Source organism: Esox lucius, chromosome 3 (genome assembly GCF_011004845.1).
Source record: "Esox lucius isolate fEsoLuc1 chromosome 3, fEsoLuc1.pri, whole genome shotgun sequence".
NCBI classification, from domain to species: Eukaryota; Metazoa; Chordata; class Actinopteri; order Esociformes; family Esocidae; genus Esox; species Esox lucius.
This window is the reverse complement of record NC_047571.1, coordinates 17,343,870-17,363,471: the sequence shown is the minus strand read 5'-3', so window position 1 is coordinate 17,363,471 and position 19,602 is coordinate 17,343,870. Positions and strand designations below refer to the sequence as shown.

General features: G+C 39.4%; 1 long non-coding RNA gene across 1 annotated transcript; it reads left to right on the top strand.

Annotated features, from left to right (window-relative positions):
- Positions 1-1,567: 1,567 nt before the first annotated feature.
- Positions 1,568-17,762, top strand: LOC105019721. Its single transcript, XR_828667.3, has 3 exons — positions 1,568-2,055; positions 17,372-17,439; positions 17,578-17,762. It is a non-coding gene; the product is annotated as an uncharacterized LOC105019721 (long non-coding RNA).
- Positions 17,763-19,602: the final 1,840 nt, after the last annotated feature.

The following is a 19,602-nucleotide window of genomic DNA, read 5'->3' as shown; positions in this document are numbered from 1 at the left end:
ACTCACACACACACACACAAACACACACACACATCTTACATCATGATCCACAATGCCCATGCATGGTTGACAATACATGGCCCCCCTTCTTCCTGAGGAAGTGCATCACTGAAGCGCTTGTCCCAATCATCCGTCACGCATGTCCCTAGTCGGCATGTCCCTAGTCGGCATCCCCATGGCTCCAATTGCCCACACAGTCACCACTCACCCTCTCATTCAGCACCAACCTGAAATGAACGTGGGACAAACTGGTGCACACAAGCCAATGCTAATGACGAGTAGATACCTTCTATGAGATATATTCTGTTGTCGTATGGAATCACTTACTGTACTAGAATTGTATCAAAAGCTAGGTCCAATGGATTAGTAAAAGAAAATGTCCTTTATCTCCATTCCAGATTGTTTTAAAAAGACGGTAGTGTTTTCTTTCAACCTCGGGTATGCATGGCTGCTTGTTGTAACCATGATAATCTTTTGCAAACCCCTAGTACTGATTGATTCTGATCGGATTGTTTCATTTATTGTGATATATGTGTTCAGCTATTTGTCTGCCTCATCAAGTCTTCATCTTTGTGCAGTTCATCAGCAAAATGTCATGGAAGACGTGATGTACAAACTGTGAAATGGAGAACCCTCAACGTGGCGTCACACTGTTCCCTGTGCACCCAAGGCGGGGTACAAAATGTTATGTAAATCTCTTTAACAACCTTTTCAGGCCGCCGACAATTGCCACACAAAGGTGATTGGCAGCCGACACCATGGTGCACATTTATCCTTTGCCCCACACCGGCTCTCTCTATGGCGCCCCCTACTGTGAGAGGCGTGGGGTAGGGTGCCCAGTGGCACTCGTTGCCAACGGGGTATAGCCAGCATGGATCCTCTCACGGCAACCATGCGGGTCGTGGTAATAATGTTTGGTTTGTTTCCTGCCTCACACACAACATTCCCTTTTGGGAATTGGCCTGCACCAATATTCCGACACATCAGGCTCAGGGGGAGGCATCCATGGCTGTTCGTCTGTGTTCCAGCATGGACCTGGCCTTCTCTCAGCCCACTGAACCTCTCCCAGGGCTGCCTCCTGACGTCCCTGTCGGACTGCTCCACTCCGTAATGCATTTCGATTGTCGTCGTTATTACGATTATTATTAGTTGCCTAACCCCAACCCTCAAAACCCCCGTCCAGGCCTCACCGGGAGGGATATATGCATGGGATCCATCCACACAAAGACTGAGTCTCTTCTCTCACGATTGAAACTCTGAAGGGCTACTATGAATCTGCTGCAGCTATGACCAAATGCCCCCCCGTGGGACGAACACACAGCCTTGCACCCAGACACACACACACACACACACACACACACACAAGAGTCCACTGTGCCCCTTGCTGAGTATTTTTGATCCTCTTCAGGCCTCATCTCAGAGGGGAGTACAGTTGTCCCCTACTTTGTCCTATACCAACTTCCTGCAGCGAGGCAAGACTGTTCTGTTCAGCCCGCTGGCCACCTTCCTCCATTCAGACACTGCAGACTGTCCCTGCCGAATACCAGCTCAGTCCCCTGTATATTTGCTTTGATGTAGGGTGAGAATGACTCAGCTACATGAATAACACATTCAGTTTTGATGACCTGAGCTGGAGACGCTGCATCTAAATTTCCCACGGCCATTTAAGACAGTAACTCTTGAAGGCCTTACTGTCGTTGCTAAAGACAAGTCTCCTATCAATGCAGGGTTGATATGGGGAAGCTGCTGACAGCCATTAGGAAACAGTGTGGTGGTGGTTGCCTCCTGGGATGTATGAGTGTGCACACATCTGAGTGAGTCTGTGCACGTGCAGGTGTTTGTGCACGTGGACCCGTATGAACATTTGATTGTATTGGCGTGTTTTTCGAAGGGCGGGGTCTCTGTTCTAAAGGTCTGTCCGCACATCTGAAATGTCAATCTTCGTTATGAAGAGGAAGAACGGCAACATATGGATGCTACCTGTCTGAACCTCCAGTGACTGGACCATGGGAAGATGTGTGTGGAAGATGTCTCGCCTACCAAAACCAGGTCATGGTATGTTGGAATCGCACTATAATCGTTTTTATACATATGTTTCAGATGGCTCTGACGCACATGTGACTTGAATAACTTTTTATCCACATATAAATGAATAATACTGTGAATTACTACATTGAATAACAATAGATTTTGCCCTAACAAATAATGTACTTGGTATTATAATAATGTGTGGTATTTCTATTTATGATCCTGTTCCATTGATATACATTAATTTTAATGGGCAGTTTCTTTTGATTAAGCAATTTATTTTACACGCTTTTTTGTCATGTTTTATGATGGATAATATTAGATTGAAAAATACATTGTGTAATTCAATTAATCATGTAATGAGAATGATACCCATGCATAATGTAGCAGCTTCAAAACTGTATGACTGCATTGTAATAGAATCCCCTATCCACATGCATTCTAGCTTTACAAAGAGTATTTCAAGCATTTTGTTCGGCCAGGGTAGGCAAAATACATCCCCAGGCTGGATCCAGCACGCCAGCCGATTTAATTCGGCCCACTCACAAAACTCCAGGCCACTCTTAAACATCTAAAACTATATAAGGGGTATGCAGAAATTATTATATTATTATTACATTTTCAGACGACTGGCCTTTGTCATTGGGCACTCAAGTCAAAAGGATTGCCCACCAATGGTATGTAAACATATTTTTATTTAGTTATTTCTAAATCTGCACTGGCTACAAAATTACTATACATTTTACAAATAAATAAAAGATATCTCACCCAACCATTATTTACTGCAACTGTGCTCTCTTACTGGGGATGTCTGTGAAGATTGCAATCGACTTTGATTGGTTGGAGCTGAAAAGAGACAAATCCTTTCCAACGGTTTTATTTGGTATTGTTAGACCCCATTTATTAATATTGCCCTTCATTTAAAACATAATCAAGGAACTATCCAAATACTACAGGTTAGAAAGATAAAAGTCACAGTACAGAAAATATTATCATAAAATGTATATAAATGATTTAGATTTTATTTTTTATTTTGAAAGAGTAAGACATAAACAAATGTTTATCTTCTACATTACGTAAAAAAAATCTATTGTACAATTCATCTACAAATATTATAAGAAAATAATGTTTGGTCACAGTTAAGTAAAACAAAAAAAAAGGTTATTTATAGGTCCAACATATAAAATCTCAAATGATAATTTACAGACACTAATTACATCTTAAAGTATGAGCCTCCATGGTAAAGGCAAGGCAGTACATCCTGCTGGACATTTGATTTATCTACAGCTATACCTTGGTTTCTCATTTAAGGTTTTAACCAATCCCAGACATTAATTTGCTTATTTTACTGTTTGTTAAATCAAGAATAACTGTTGAAAGATTTTCACTTAATAAATAAAAGTATGTTCATTGCTGCCAATAAAGTAATCACAAAAGTACTCCTGAGAGAGAGAGGTGATGAATGGAATACACAAGGTGAGAATCTCAAGAGAATCTATATTTCCTTGATACTTAACGTCCACTACTCATCCATTTCTCAAAACCTGTTGGATGAAAAGGCGAGAGGGTGAGGGACGTCTGACCTTCTCATCCAAAGGGATTTAAGAATGAGACGAGAGAGACTGAAAACCAATCATGGAAGATCAATTGAAATTCAATTGAAAGGACAGGGGAAGCAACATTTGACAGCTTTAAACATTTCAGACAGTGCTTGAGTGACTGAATGAGTGAGTTACCATAATATTCAGGCTGTTGATAAACAACTCCTAGCCTCCACCCTCCAGTCTAAACACTTGTGGAGATCTGGGAGGCATTAATGGGAGGTGATATGCTGAAAGTTCTACTTTACCATTTCAGTGTGTGTGTGTATCAGCTATAAATCCTTGGGTATCTTAACTGGTCACCTAGTCCGGCTTACACGAGCACGGCTACACAGCAAAGAGCTATTACTTACTGGTAAGGAGGCAGTTTATTAAAGTAAAATATTCAGACAAAATCTGTGCTGACTTTTTGAGTTGTTTCCATTAGCACAATATTTACTGTTCGGGAAACCTGGTTTGTAACCATCCCTTAAAAATGCACTAATACATACAGTCTATATATATATAAAATTGTTGGCTAGTGTCTGTTTGTTGTGTTATACTATTTATTGACCTCTGCTAACTATTGACCTTAACTTCCGCTAACTAGCTAGCTAAACAGCCGAAATGGCTTAGCAGTGCCAGGTCTATAAGACAGGGTCTGGGTCATTTGGGTCTATGTAGGGGTAGCAGTACCAGGTCTATAAGACAGGGTCTGGGTCATTTGGGTCTATGTAGGGGTAGCAGTACCAGGTCTATAAGACAGGGTCTGGGTCATTTGGGTCTATGTAGGGGTAGCAGTACCAGGTCTATAAGTCAGGGTCTGGGTCATTTGGGTCTATGTAGGGGTAGCTGTACCAGGTCTATAAGACAGGGTCTGGGTCATTTGGGTCTATGTAGGGGTAGCAGTACCAGGTCTATAAGACAGGGTCTGGGTCATTTGGGTCTATGTAGAGGTAGCAGTACCAGGTCAATGAGACAGGGTCTGGGTCATTTGGGTCTATGTAGGGGTAGCAGTACCAGATCAGTGTGACAGGGTCTGGGTCATTAGGGTCTATGTAGGGTTAGCAACAGATTGGTAATAAACAGTATCATTAGCAGCACATGTGAAGTATGCAGCGTTTGTGTCTATGTATATTCACACTGTGTATGAAAAGTGGGTGTGTGGAGTATGAGCTGTGGCAAAGTGTGGACATATTCAAACCTGGGGGATAGTGCAAAAAACTGACATTTGATAATCAATCCACTTTGATATTCTGTGATTTTGCAGCATTATTTAACAGGGTTATAGCTTTGGGGTAGAAACAATGATGGTTCCAGATCTGGGGCAGCAGTACTGCACACTATGCCTGCGGTGTGGTAGTATAGAGAATAGCCTAGTTTAGATGGCTTGTTTCACTGACTGTTTTTAGAGCCATTCTCTGACACAGCCAGGTGTAGATATCTTGGATGACAGAAAGTTTGGCCCCAGCGATTAACTCTGCTGTCCACATCACCCTGACATTCACTGTGATTGAAGGTGATACAGTGATGTTGTCATGCTAAGCTGTGATGCGCCCGTCAATAGGCTCTTCAGGGTGCAGCAGTAGAACTGTACGGGGAGTTGGGGGTTGGTACCAAATCATTTATAGCCTCCTAAGAGGGAAGAGGCCAGAAGAGGGCAAAGGGACTGACCAAATGCTAGATTGGTGTGCCTAAGAAACTAGCCACTGACTGTATTTCACTGTATGGGTCTTGATTATCTGTACTATGTCGCTATTGGTTGTCTAACACTGGCAGCACTATCAAACCAAGTAATATTATGTGGCTGCCCTTTTAACATTGTTGCAGTGTACATTTCCTAACAACCATGGTGTAGAGCACAGCAACACAATTACAATCTGCTACGGTCCTGTTATATACGTTCCCTATCTAGGGGCATTACAATTTTATTAACTCAGTTAAAAAGGCAAACTGCCTTGGTGTTCACTAATACCATTTAACAGAGGCTCCTATCCAGAGCAACTTACAGCTGCAATCTGGGTTACTTGCCTTGCATTTTCTGTTACTCCATGTGATCAACGTTCATTTCTGTACTTTGGCTGTTGTTAAATTGCCTTTTACTCAACTCTCATTCACTATTAATTATTATGCATAATTATTAAATATCCCTGTCAATTGCAGTATTACAATTTTTTTATTATTCATTATGTTACCCTTTCTGTTAGAATATTATATATTTTTTTACAATCTAATACATTATTTTAAATACATGTGGCCTTGTGACATTACTATAAAAGTATACAGTTAAGGTTAGAAAGACCCAAAATAAACTGTCAGAATGAAATATCAAATAATTTTACAGGATGAAGTAAAATGTGCAACAAATACATTCTTATTAAAATGATTGAATGACAATTAACTGTATTATAAATGTAAAGAAAGGTTAGGTTTTTTGCTACATCTTTGAAGACTCAAATCATGAAAAAAGGTTTAAACATAGATTTACACTTATTAATTATATGTAACTATGTTACCCATTTAAATCTTGATGTAGTGACATGAAAATAAATGGCACGTTATTATTATTGATTATGTAATTGCTGCAAACAATTGTTCAATATAATTAATGCAGAGTAGTAAAATAAACATACTTGTAGAAAAATGTGTTCATATGTTCTCAAAGTTGTTTGGCACAGATCGTCACAGATATCATTCCAAAGGAAAGTTGATACAGATATGACATCTCTTATGTGCAGTCTATGTTTGACCCATAGAGGGCGTTAGGTCACAATATACAAATGGATTCTCGTGTGCTGGGTTATACCAGTCAGCTACAGCAGATGAGCATTTAGCCAATAAAGTTTTTTTTTTTTTGAGATCTTGGGTGCTTTCATGCAGATCACTTTTGACAACTATGTTGATTCATGGGGAAGTAAAACGGCTTTGTTCATGGGGAAGTAAAACTTTACAAACGCAACGTCATTAAAGTTCATGAATTGTTCGACTCCAGTCACCTTCAATTCACCGTAGTTGCTTCTGCACCATACAGCCTTTGCCTGTTTAGTGGGAGGCACTATGTGTCAACCAGTTATTACAGTGGTTTTGGTTTAGTTATGCAAACACCTTGATTGAAATAGGAAAAGACTATACTGGGATTTGTGTTTACAGTGGGAAAATATATATATTTGAGACTCGAACCAATTGATTGTTTTCACACATACTGTACGATCACACAGTTGTATATGGGGTTTAGGGACATATTTATCACTACATTATTTAAACAAAGACTGAACAAAAACGGAAACACTGCCTTGATGATCAGAGCCTTGCTTTAAGAAAACCACAACAGTGTTCGACTTTTGTCTGTTGCAGAAGCAACTCTTCCAACTTCAGTCATTGACTTCCGTCTACAGTAATCTACTTTTGGCTTAGCACTCAAATGTACCACTTTTGTTCTTTAGTGCCACTGCCAAGATAGGTTAGTGTCATATTTCAAAAACGGATATGCTCTAATAACAAACACCTGTGTTGCTAGCAATTGTAATCATCAGGTGTTTTTGCTACAGGCTTTAGACATAAACCTGATCTTAAAAAATGTGGACTGAAACTACTCCAGTTTCAAATGTTTGTTGTTGAAACAAGGCAGAAGATATTTAACAATGTATCAAGCTATAAGAATAGATTCACACCTCTGCCAGAATACACTCAATACACTCAAATAGATTGGGATGAAACTCCAGTAAATACTTAAATGTTGGGACTGACTCTGCATATCTCACATGGATCGGCAGATAAATACACAGATGCTCCATAAGAGAAAGCCCTGTCTCCAGCTGTTTGTTTACAATATCTTAGAAGAGTAAATAGCATTATGTGACCATAGAGTATGTATAGCTAAAAGAATATATTTCACAATGTGACCAGGTTATTTGGGAAAAGCTACCAAGTAGCATTCTATCACATGCAACAATATTTCAAAAAATGTAATGGCTGATGCAAATTTTGAGAAATTTTGAGAAAGATTAGGCCTATGCATTTTCTAAACTAGAACATTGTCTTCTGGGAATTCTTGCAAAGCATGCTAGGCAAAACTTACTAGGGTGAGGTTTCATTAGCCAGTGGGAAAAGTGAATAATTACATCCAAGATAACATAATTGAGGTCTTCAAACCAGACCTAATACTAGGTGGAAGCATCTTTGGATTGCAGTAGTGGAACAAATTTGCACAAAGCTGATTTATTCATTGTGAAAATGATCCTGGAAGCCATTAATGGACTGCAAAACATGTCTCTGAACATGTTATACTATGTCACATATGTGCCTATATGTGCCCCATGTCATTACAATCACTGAGGAAAATGGAAAAAAAGGAAACTCTGACAGTGCTGTTATGTTTAGTCAGGAAAACTGAAACAGACAGAAAGAAAAAGAGACATTCTGTACTTTTCCTTTGTCTTATTCATACTTCTGCATACCTTTAGTGTAATAGCAATTTTGACATGACTGCCCCAATACTTACAGAGGGCATTGTATAGAGATTAGAAAAAAATTAAAATACATCACTAATGGTTCACTTTTGAAAATTAGCAAATGAAAAGTCCAATAATTAAATATTAAGACATAGATCTATACCAACCTTGTCACAGCAGCCGTTTTTGTTCATTTCTTAATCATGTGACATATTTTTTTTGCTTGCTCACATTAGCCTCTATTGTCAAAGGCATGGACACCTATCTGACAAACACAAACAAGACATTGTTTTGTGGTAATAGCAATTCAGTGGACAAAGTCTTGCCATGCCAAAGAGAAGGACCATTCTGGGCATGGATAGCTGGCTGTATGGGCGTCTTCCCTCCACTCCCATGATGGCAACAACTGAGCGACCCTTGTCTAACCATGAAACTGCAAGAAAACAGACATGATGAAAAGCCAATTGTTGGTAGACACTCCTCAAATGCCCTCTATTGGCATTACAGATCTACCCACATCAATGTGTGCCATTGTGTTGTAAGCAACAGAGGTGGCAATATCAAGGGGCAAGGGTGGATTATTACTCTACTCCAACACCTGAACACAAGACTGGACATGTATGGAAAGAAACAAGGATGCTTTGTAGTGACATTAACATCACGACTCATTGGTTTTTGTCTCTCACTGCTATTATAACTTTTTATACAATGGAATAGAATATGGAAAATCCACATCCTTCCTGATTAGTCTGGAGCACATTAATGACCAAAACGGTTTACTGTCCAAGATCCAAATGGAAACAAACAGAGCAAAACACAGGTTTCTCTTAAGATCTACCGATAATGTGAAATTTCTTGAAAGGTGGTGAACAGTGGTTATCTTTTTGACCACATTAAACTGCTTAAATCCCCCATGTGACTTTTGTAGCACAGACAGCATCTACCACTCCCGTCTATGGCAGAATTACATCAGAAACGTTACTAAATGCAATCAAAAGCATAGAAATTCAGTGGCAAATTTGTCAAACTCCAAATGAAGAGTTGCCAAATTATCAATTAATTAGTAATAGAAGTTATTGGAGACTCTGAAAGCATGATAAGCTTGGCCACGGGAAGTAAGTGTACTGTGGGGGAGCAACAAATGATGAGTATAGCAACATCGCTAAGCCATCAGGAATTTTTGAAAAGAAGACTGAACAGTGCAGACTGGGGTTTGGCATTGGGAGATTTTCTATGGATCTAAAAACAAAACTTAGATTAGAGCCAAAGTCTCAAATACCAGAAACTGCAACCAGGTTAAAGTGAAAATTTTACATCAACACAAGCATTACACCTGATTATGTGTAGTTATAAAGTTATTGTTGCCAGCAGATAACAGATTATCTAGTTATGTAACCAGAGCTATTGCAATGGGCTAATTAGCTGGCTGGTTAAATACTGACTGACTGACTGACTAACTTAGAAACAATGCTTAATGGTGTCTAGCAAAAAATTTTTTTTATTGAATTCAGTGTTTTCATTGCTATGTAGGTAACCATCTACAGTAATCTCTTTCTAATTTAACATGTTGAATGTAGTATAGCAACCCTGTTATACCTCTTGTTGGTTTGGATGTTAGCTAATGTAGGGAACTAGTTTTCGAGAACCATGGAGTTTCAACTAATTGGAGAAGTGTACCGACACTCTGCACACATATATATTAGTGGCGTAGTGGTTAAGGGCACAGTTTGTCACATGGGAGACCCTGGTTCGTACCCAGCAAGGGGAAACAACATTCATCCCTTCTAATTGCGGGTTGGCCCAACTAGGCTTGTCTGGTTCCTTTTCTTGTATTCACAATTTGACCACTTATTTATTAATAGATTTTTATGATTGTCTTTCATTTTCTACAACAGACGGAGAAGTTGATGGACATTTAAGAAAGTTGCTTTTGTACTGGCATATCTTGTCTACAGCATCTTAAATTAACTAATTGCCAGCGCTTGTCTGGACCAGAGATTTTTACTAACCACTCTGTCTGCAGTGAGGTAGTTTGATTAACATCATTTGGGGATTGTAAACGCTTATATGGAGGTTGCTGTGAGTGGTGAATGAATGATCAACAAGGCAATGCTAACATCTGCAGGCAAACATGACAAGCAAATTTGACTCATGATTCCAAACGTTCACAAAGAGGCATGCGTGATTAGGTGATTAAAATATAGATTAATAGTATGTTAACATTCTTAGTGTTGAACAATGCTGAGAATGCAACAAGAAGTGGGTAAACGATAATTAACTCAATGAAAAGGTGAGTAAATAATATTTCACAAATAAATACAAACCCGATTCCAAAAAAGTTGGGACATTGTACAATTGTGAATAAAAACAGAATGCAATGATGTGGAAGTTTCAAATGTCAATATTTTATTCAGAATACAACATAGATGACATATCAAATGTTTGAACTGAGAAAATGTATCACTTTAAGGGTAAGATAAGTTGATTTTAAATTTCATGGCATCAACACATCTCAAAAAAGTTGGGACACAGCCATGTTTACCACTGTGTGGCATCCCCTTTTTATAACAGAATGCAAACGTTGGGGACTGAGGAGACAAGTTGCTCAAGTTTATGAATAGGAATGTTGTCCCATTCTTGTCTAATACAGGCTTCTAGTTGCTCAACTGTCTTATGTCTTCTTTGTCGCACCTTCCTCTTTATGATGCGCCAAATGTTTTCTATGGGTAAAAGATCTGGACTGCAGGCTGGCCATTTCAGTACCCGGATCCTTCTTCTATGCAGCCATGACATTGTAATTGATGCAGTATGTGGTCTGGCATTGTCATGTTGGAAAATGCAAGGTCTTCCCTGAAAGAGAAGACTTCTGGATGGGAGCATATGTTGTTCTAGAACTTGGATATAACTGTCAGCATTGATGGTGCCTTTCCAGATGTGTAGGCTGCCCATGCCACACACACTCATGCAACCCCATACCATCAGAGATGCAGGCTTCTGAACTGAGCGCTGATAACAACTTGGGTTGTCCTTGTCCTCTTTAGTCCGGATGACATGGCGTCCCAGTTTTCCAAAATGAACTTCAAATTTTTATTCGTCTGACCACAGAACACTTTCCCACTTTGCCACAGTCCATTTTAAATGATCCTTGGCCCAGAGAAAACACCTGCGCTTCTGGATCCTGTTTAGATAAGGCTTAATTTTTGACCTATAGAGTTCTAGCCGGCAACGGCGAATGGCACGGTGGATTGTGTTCACCAACAACGTTTTCTGGAAGTATTCCTGAGCCCATGTTGTGATTTCCATTACAGTATCAATCCTGTATGTGATGCAGTGCCGTCTGAGGGCCCGAAGATCACGGGCATCCAGTATGGTTTTCCAAACTTGACCCTTATGCACAGAGATTGTTCCAGATTCTCTGAATCTTTGGATGATATTATGCACTGTAGATGATGATAACTTCATACTCTTTGCAATTTTTCTCAGAGACACTCCTTTCTAATATTGCTCCACAATTTTTTGTCGCAGCATTGGGGGAATTGGTGATCCTCTGCCCATCTTGACTTCTGAGAGACACTGCCACTCTGAGAGGCTCTTTTTATACCCAATCATGTTGCCAATTGACATAAAAAGTTGCAAATTGGTCCTCCAGCTGTTCCTAATCTGTACATTTACCTTTTCCGGGCCCCTTATTGCAATCTGTGCCAACTTTTTTGGAATGTGTAGCTCTCATGAAATCCAAAATTAGCCAATATTTGGCATGACATTACAAAATATCTCACTTTCAACATTCGATATGTTATCTATATTCTATTGTGAATTAAATCTAAGTTTGAGATTTGTAAATTATTCCATTCCTTTTCTACTCACAATTTTGTCCCAACGTTTTTGGAATCGGGTTTGTAGGTGCACAAATGGTGTTTACGCTCCACTTCATTCCTGCCTGGGACTGAGCCATGCTAAATCTTTTGGACCAATTCCACCTTAAGCTGTATCATCTATTTCTCGACCATTAGCCATTGAAGCAGTGCCACTCACTTGTGACGGGATATTTACTTCCCGAATACTATTGACACTTTACCGTAAAATATTTTTTTATTCACAACAAGCTTTTCAGTTCCCTACATCTCTGTCGACTGATTATCTGGGCGTTGGGCAGGACCCCCAGTGCAGGGATTGCATGTCAAACTGTTTACTTATGGTGAGAACTGCTCCAATGACATACCACATACTAAAAAATGCTGGGTTGTTTAGATGACCCAACTACAGGTTTGCCGGCATTGGGTCATTATATTGGGTTATTTGTCAGTTTTTTAACCAATGTTGGATTGTAAATAGACCCAGCAAGCCAAACCTTATCATTCACACGAAGTGGCACAATTAATGACCCAAATGCTGGGTAAATTCTCCCGCCGCAACGTGTGAGCATTCTGAGGTGACTTCTTTCTCAACGGACTGGACAGATAGGGGCAAGACATCGTTATCCGAAAACAGGTGTTTAGTACTATTCTTAATCTTTTTATTCAAATGTGCACTCTATGTGTATCCAGAAATTGTTTTATTCCACTTATTTAGTTAGTGACTTTAGTTTGCAAAAATCTGGGCTCACAAACCTATAGTTAAGCTATACTGTAGTTACTACCCTAGCGCCACAGTCTATTTGTCAACATTATTCCCAGTGAACTAACGCTATTTAGGACAGGTTATTTATTGGCTCCACTAATACACTTTCACCTTAATTTAGCCTTAACATTTCTATGAAGGATAGACTCTATAGTATGACTCTATAGTATGTGTTTTAGGATTATTGGTAAATTCTCTAACTTTGTTTTCTCTCAGAGGTTCAATGGACACTTTTGTGAAGGGAAAACTCACAGATTGGAATCTCGAGTCTCTCATCTCTGAATTTTAATGTAAGATTATCAATGTCCTACTTTGTCTTGATGGGTGTTATGGAGACAACCAAAGTGAACTCCAAGATGTAGCTGATTCACAAGTATGGCAAGCCGTTTTAACTGAAATGACCGCTGGTGAACAGGTGTGCACCACCACCTTAAATTGCATCTACCTTCTATTAAAGTTGCACTAGGTATTCAGAAAAATAAAATAAAAAAGAAACGTTAGTTATCTAGTTGTGTTTATTTTTGACAAATGTTTACTTTATGTAAATTGGGGTAAGTTAGACTAACCAAGCTGTAACAAAACTGAATGTAGCCTAGTCAACGTCAGCTTATGTTTCTGGGTGCTACAGCTGGCTAGTGTAACACGATATCAAGCTAAACAACCTATATTGAAAAGCACAAAAAAGAAAGAAAGCGTTAACTCCATGTCCAACTCCTAATTTTTCATTGGTTAAGCCATGAAAGCATTCGCTCTGCTCTCGATAGTTACCTATAGTTACATCTTCCAATACGAAGCTAAACAATTAATAATTTGGATAAATAATTTAAGCTGCCCACAAGCAAAAGCGCTAAACCAGAGTTGCACTCCATCCCTTTTAAAGTAATTACCTTTCTTAGCTCTTTTTCGTGGACATTTGCTACCTCAAGACTGTATGCGCTTTCACAAACCGCGCAAAGCCCTGCCTAGCTAAAGACGATTGGCTCGAACAGGATTTGCTACATTGACGCTATTTGAGTCACATTTTCAGAGTGGGATTCCAGGGGCAGGGAGTTGTCTGTGGAGCTAACCGTCTCTCACAGGGCCTCATTTAACGTGTTTATATAGACATAACATTTTATTTTCAATCAAATCAAACCTACTGCACTTTTAAATGTAATGATTGCTGTTGCAATTGGTAGGCCTAGTACAGGCTGCTGTGTTTTATACCAATTACAATTTGCAAATTGTAAAATAATATTAACTACAGCAGGGTTTCTTAAACCTTTTCAGCCTGGGACCCAACTAATTAAAAAAAACATTTGGAAACAGAGCTCATAAAAACATGCAACTATGTATACAAATAAGTACATTTCATTGACTTTATACCTAACAAATATGCATTGTAGCCTTAATCAACATTCAGAAAATTAAATACCAATATAGACATTCCTTTACCATGTCTTTGGGTCGGGACCCATAGTTTAAGAAAAGCTATGCCACATTATAGTATGCCATGTAAAACAAACTTACTGACTTCACATCAATATTTAGTGTGGGCTGATTGAAGCTCCAACTTCACATATTTTTTAAAAATACATATTTCAGCATCCAATGAATAGTTATCACTTATGTTCATTGTAATTGCATGCTACTCTTTAGGGCCTGACATCTGTAATTTTTAAACCACCAAAAGAGAAGATTTACTATCTTTAACACAATAACATGTTTCACCCCTCTGCCCCTCTCCCCCACTGTTTTTCAGATGAAGACATAGATGATGAGATTTTCAAACTTTTAGATAACTCAACTATTGGTGCACTAATTCCAAAAATAGGTCTCAGATAAAAATTTGGAAAAGAAACAAAAACAGTTTTTTGTAAGTGCATAGTCAGGATGGGTTATATCTGCTTTAAATGTAAAAAAGCAATTAGCAGTAGCTACAAAGTTCTGTTTAGCCATCTAAAAGCAGTACACCCTGTTAATAGCACATCAACATACTTTCAGTGCTGACAGGTTGGCTGTTGCAGGACATTCATTTATCTTATTTCTTTCAAGACATCTACAACATGTACATCCTGAAAGAGAAAATGCACATACAGATGTATCTGATACACAGCACAATACACAACACATACAGTTGTCTGAATAAACACATGGTAGCACTGAATCAGCTAGATCAGGTGTAGATGATGGAATGGGATGATTTAAAAGATAGAGTAGCACTATTCTTAGCTACACTGAAAGCAATGTATTTTCAGACATTTGCAGCTATCAATTGTGTTGTCCAGCAAACTTCTAGTCTTATCTCAGACATTGTTGGTAGTTTGCATCGAAAAACGATGTCAGTTTTTCAGAAACTCTGCCAAAATGAAACTCCAGATGTACAACAGTTAAACCGTGACTTCTATAGTGCAGCTGTGCCATTCTATGGTTTAGAAACTGAATACAAACAAATGAAATACTTCACCCAATCAGGTTGTTTGATTATGCCCATTGAAGAACCTCTTCCTGGTGTGTCATACACACAACAAAGAGACACATTGACAGGTACAGTCCAGCAAGTTCCCGTTAGGGACACTTTTCATAGAGTTCCTCTCCGTCCCTTGCTCACACAAATTCTTAGAACTCCCGGCACATTAGAAAAAGTCTTAGATTGGCAAAAGAGCATGGGAAATGCACTGCAGGATTTTAGGGATGGGGACTTCCAAAAGCCTGTCCTCAGAAGACCTGGCACTTCCAATTGTCCTCTACAATGATGACTGTGAAACTGTGAATCAACTTACTTCAAAGACAGGGACTCACAAGCTTAGTTTAATAATATATTTCGCTATCAGGTGCCTACCACCAGAACTCCTTTCGAGTTTGAATTCATTGTTTCTTGCAGCAGTTTACAAGTCTGATGATACCAAGACTTATGGAATTGATGCAATTTTTAAGCTCATTGTTAATGAATTGAAGGACATGGAACTCAATGGCATTAAAGTTTACAATACAAAGTTCCATGGGAAAGAATTGGGGTTGCACAAGTATGTGGTGACAACTTGGGACTCAATACCCTCCTGGGATACACTGAATGTTTTTCAGCAAATAGTGTATGTCGATGGTGCCGTATCCATAAACCAGCTCTGAGAATGCAGACAATGGAGGACACATCACTACTGCGAATCATTGAGAACTATAAGACTGACAAGGGGCTCAGAAGTCCATATGACACTGGCCTGAAAAGGGAGAGTACTGAATCAGCTTCAGTTTTACCATGTGGTGGAAAATGTAGCACCAAAAAAAATGCATGACATTCTAGAGGGGACAGGGGGACAGGGGGAGTTTAGACTAAACTGGTCCTCAGTTCCCTCATTGACGATAATATCATCACTCTCGATCTACTCAACGACCGCCTCACAAGCTTTGACTACGGCTTTTCTGGTGCCCACAACAAACCGTCAACCATTTCAAAGCAAGAGCTACAGAACCCTGATGGCGCCATGAGGCAGATGTGGTGTTTATTGCGATTTCTCCCAAAGATGCTTGGTGACTTTCCCACTGGGAGGTACTTTTACTGCTATTGTCATGTATGGAGTTAATCTTCTCACCGTCCCTTACATCGGCAGCAACCATCTACTTGGCCCACCTCATCACACAGCATCATAGCCTTTTCTTAGAACTCTACCTAGAGTGACATTTGAAGCCTAAACATCACTTCATGGTTCACTATCCAGGAACAATCAGAGGGTTGGGGCCCCATTGTTCATTGAGGTTTGAGGCCAAGCATAGGTTTTTCAAACGTGTCAGCCATGTCACATGCCACTTTCGCAACATCTGCAAAACAATGGCATTTAGACATCAAATGTTACTCTGCTACAAGTTCATATCAGGCACACTCTTCTCTCAAAATATAGAAGTTGGTCCTGGCTATACCTCCATCGAGTTCGGAACGGTCAAGACCATTGTTGCTGTTAATTCAACAATAAAGCTAGTTGTTCAGAAATGGCAAACCATAGGGTTCAGCAGACATTATTTTGCCTACAGTGTATCTCCAGACTCTGTAATCCAGTCTATTGATGCCAACCACCTTCTTGATCACCATCCCCTTCATGTTCTTCGGTTGTTTAAAGAAAACAGTGACGGCACATATGTGTCACTGCGCTACAGACCTTTGTAAATCCAGCTCCCGGCAAAAATATAAATGGTGTAAAATCCACTTCCCATCTACCATCTTAACAAGTTACCTATGTTTGTGTTGACACATCTGAACCCACTGACCTCGAAACCGTTTAATTATATTAGCAGATATAATGTAATTAATGATTAATATAATTTAAAGGACCACACTATAACAAATTCTACATATAGTAGAAGAAAGGAAAATGAGGCTTAGTTGAGGCTTAGTTTTTTTTATATCAGCCAAATGCCCCTTCGTCTACAATGCAACTGAAGGAACAGGAATTGCTGTGGAATGTCTTGATAGTTCATCACGTGAGTACTTTTGAGGTTAGAAAACAACTGCGATGGTGACTTTTTTTTAGATTGACTGACTATTTGGATTCAGAATATTTGGGAAAGCAAACGTTACTGCTGCCATTAATTTAATTTGGGATTTATCTTTATTCTGTATAGCTAATATATTTTACATATTTATTATTATTATTATTATTATTACTTATTAGATTTTGGACTTTACGTTGCAGCACATTTTATTTCTGTTGTTTCTTTCAGTCCAACAACTGATTCAAAAACAAATCTGACAACATAAGGCCCGAAAGGCTTTCATCGACTTCCAGCCTGTAAGTATCAGACAAAAAAGATTTCTTGAACTGTAATGAAACATTTGTGGTTTAGACAATCTAAAGCAGATAACAGAGAGCAAGTATTGTGTGTGTGCGCTGTAAAGTGATTTTTTATTATCTTGCCAAAATTGACAGGTTGGAACCAACATCCCAGAGTATCTTCGCCAGGCAATGAAGAGACCTGAACCATTTGTACTTGCTCTTGGCAACAGTCAGGTTTCTCAAGCATTTACTGTAATAAATGGAGAGGCGCTTGAGAACAGAACCTTGCTGGGAGCAGTTGATACCTGTTTCAAGGCGTTTTACTTCTTTGACATCAACTACCCCAAGCAATGTGCCCCAGTATGGGAATTTTTACAGTCTGCTGTATATCAGCTACCTGGCTTGGTGTGCCCTAGTGTAAGGTTCCTGAGAACATCTATTTCTTCAATATAGAACTATAAGTGGTATTTATAATACTCAATAACACACAGTTCAATTATAATATACTATATTATTGTTTTGTAATTTTTGTGCAGTATGTGTGTATATATATATGTGTGTGTGTGTGTTGTCATGTTCCACTGTTAACATTTTATTGAAGCCTCATGTTGAACTTATCCAAGTTTCTTTAGAACCTTTCTGGCAGCAGTTGATACCTGTTTCAAGGCATTTTTACATGTTTGCCATCAACTACCCCCAATTTGCCCCAGTATGGGAATTTTTATTGTCTGCTAGTGTAAGGTTCCTGAGAACGGAGTGTCCTAGTGGAAGGTTCCTGAGAACATATTTTTTTATTTTGATATGATGTAGTAAAGTTTTTTGGGAATTTTGTACAGTATGCATTAATGTGTGTGTAGTCATGATTATATGTATATACACACACCTAAAGGATTATTAGGAACACCTGTTCAATTCCTCATTAATGCAATTATCTAATCAACCAATCACATGGCAGTTGCTTCAATGCATTTAGGGGTGTGGTCCTAGTCAAGACAATCTCCTGAACTCCAAACTGAATGTCAGACTGGGAAAGAAAGGTGATTTAAGCAATTTTGAGCGTGCCATGGTTGTTGGTGACAGACGGGCCGGTCTGAGTATTTCACAATCTGCTCAGTTACTGGGATTTTCACGCTCAACCATTTCTAGGGTTTACAAAGAATGGTGTGAAAAGGGAAAAACATCCAGTATGCGGCAGTCCTGTGGGCGAAAATGCCTTGTCGATGCTAGAGGTCAGAGGAGAATGGGCTGACTGATTCAAGCTGATAGAAGAGCAACTTTGACTGAAATAACCACTCGTTACAACCGAGGTATGCAGCAAAGCATTTGTGAAGCCACAACACGTACAACCTTGAGGCGGATGGGCTACAACAGCAGAAGACCCCACCGGGTACCACTCATCTCCTCTACAAATAGGAAAAAGAGGCTACAATTTGCACGAGCTCACCAAAATTGGACAGTTGAAGACTGGAAGAATGTTGCCTGGTCTGATGAGTCTCGATTTCTGTTGAGACATTCAGATGGTAGAGTCAGAATTTGGCGTAAACAGAATAAGAACATGGATCCATCATGCCTTGTTACCACTGTGCAGGCTGGTGGTGGTGGTGTAATGGTGTGGGGGATGTTTTCTTGGCACACTTTAGGCCCCTTAGTGCCAATTTGGCATTGTTTAAATGCCACGGCCTACATGAGCATTGTTTCTGACCGTGTCCATCCCTTTATGACCACCATGTACCCATCCTCTGATGGCTACTTCCAGCAGGATAATGCACCATGTCACAAAGCTCGAATCATTTCAAATTGGTTTCTTGAACATGACAATGAGTTCACTGTACTGAAATGGCCCCCACAGTCACCAGATCTCAACCCAATAGAGCATCTTTGGGATGTGGTGGAACGGGAGCTTCGTGCCCTGGATGTGCATCCCACAAATCTCCATCAACTGCAAGATGCTATCCTATCAATATGGGCCAACATTTCTAAAGAATGCTTTCAGCACTTTGTTGAATCAATGCCACATCGAATTAAGGCAGTTCTGAAGGCGAAAGGGGGTCAAACACCCACCATATTAGTATGGTGTTCCTAATAATCCTTTAGGTGAGTGTATATTAAAGTACTGTAATACACCTAGCTAACTACTGCAGGTAGCGCAAGTTTTCTTTTACGTTATACCTGGCTAAC